Raw genomic sequence first — 1,999 nt, forward strand, 5'->3', positions numbered from 1 at the left:
CGCCGCCTCAGCCGCCCTCCCAGAGACAGAAACCCAGCAGCGGCGACGAAGTGGTTATAAGCCTCCGCCCCGCGCGCCGCTGCCCACTGCGCAGGCGCTCCGCTCAGACACCTCACAACCCGAGCCTCCAAGAGCGGAGAGGGGCGCTGGGCGGGGCTGAGATGGGCGCTGGGCGGGGCCGAAAAGGACCCTGGGCGGGGCGGGCGAGCTGGGCGGAGCTCCGCTTCCAGCCTGTCAGCTGGTTTCAAGGCAGCCATGTTGCAGAGTCAGAGAGACACACCCAACTGCTTTTCTTGGGTCCCGCCCCCAATTTCATCACGCCTACCTCCATCATTCCCAAGTTGGACTTTTGGTTCTCACTTCCTCGCAGGCTGATTGCCACTTCCAGTAAATGATGCTTCAGTTACTCTATCTGTAAAAAGCAGAGTTTGATCAGATGGTTGATTCCCAACTGGTCCACCTTCCAATATTTCCGTTGTTTATTAAAAAATGCATTAATTAATAAATAAGCTATTTATTGAGCATCTACAAAGTGCGAGACATTGCTAGATAAGACGGACATGGTCTCATAACAGCAAGGGATTGACAGGACAAAGTACAAATTTCTTAATAAAGCATTCAGTGTTCTTTATGAGCTAATAGACTATATTCCTAGACCCACTTCCCAGTCTATCTTCCTGATCTTGGTTACTTACCAAGCTTGTGCAGGGAGGCCCATCATTTTCTGGCCTGGAAGTGCTTTTCTTCTGTCAGTTGCCCTCTCCTCTTACTGCGGAAGGACCTGGACCTAGATTTCCTAAAGGAAGGCAAGCAAACAGCTTTCACCGCACCTGGGAATGTGTCAGTTAAGATTAGATTCATTTGCAAATAACGAAATAAAAAATGGCTTACAATGGAAATTTATCTTACTTTCCATGAAATTTAAGTCCAGAGGTATGCAGGTCAGGGCTGCTCAGTCATCCTTAGTTTTTGGTTTCTAGTCTTAAGATCAGCTTATTATAGTCCATATTCCAAACAGTGGGGAGGGAAATGGAAAGAAAGGTGCACCCTTTCCCTTCTAAGTGTAAGAAGACATTGTTGGAAGTCCTGCACATTTTTGTTTACATCTCATTGGCCAAACCATAGTAACATGGCCATGCTTAGCTGCAAAAGAGACTGAGACATGTAGTCTATTGACTGGAGTCAGTGTACCCAGCTAAAAATAGGGATTCTGTTGTTAATAAAGAATGGTAGGATGAGTACTGGAAAATAACCAGCTACCTTTCTCATGAGTGGTATTAAAAACCAGGTTGCTGGCTGGGCATGGTGGCTCATGCCTGTAATCCTAGCACTCTAGGAAGCTGAGGTAGCTGGATTGCTTGAAGTCAGAAGTTCGAGATCAACCTGAGCAAGAGCAACACCCCATCTCTAAAAATAGCCGGGCGTTGTGGCAGGTGCCTGTAGTCCCAGTTACTTGGGAGGCTGAAGCAAGAGGATCAATTGAGCCTAAGAGTTTGAGGTTGCTGTGAGCTGTGATACCACGACACTCTACTGAGGCTGACAAAGTGACACTCTGTCTGAAAAAATAAGTAAATAAAATTAAATTAAACCAGGTTGCTAGAATGTCAAAATTTTGAGAAAAAACAGTGGAAGAGGAGCCAAGAAAGAAAACTGAGAAGTAGGGGTCAGTGACATAGGACAAAAACCCAACCAGGCATGATGTCACAGACAGCAAGATCAAATGTTTCTAGGGGGGAGTGGTCAATTGTGACAAATGCTGCTGAGAAGTCAAAAGATAAGAACAGAGAAGTGAACGAACACTGGATTTGGCAATATCAAAAAATCTTCCTATAAGCGGGAGAAGGGTTTTTTCCCAAGGAAAAACCTTGGGAAAGGTTGGATGGATGGATAAAACTATAATTAATGTCTTTAGGTCACTCAGAATAGGCTAGACTCTGCTATTGTAACAAACTACCTAAGTATCTCAATGGCTTAACACAACAATGGCGTATTTTTGGCT

Source organism: Otolemur garnettii, unplaced genomic scaffold, assembly GCF_000181295.1.
Source record: "Otolemur garnettii isolate 467f Iridium unplaced genomic scaffold, OtoGar3 scaffold00204, whole genome shotgun sequence".
NCBI lineage: Eukaryota > Metazoa > Chordata > Mammalia > Primates > Galagidae > Otolemur > Otolemur garnettii.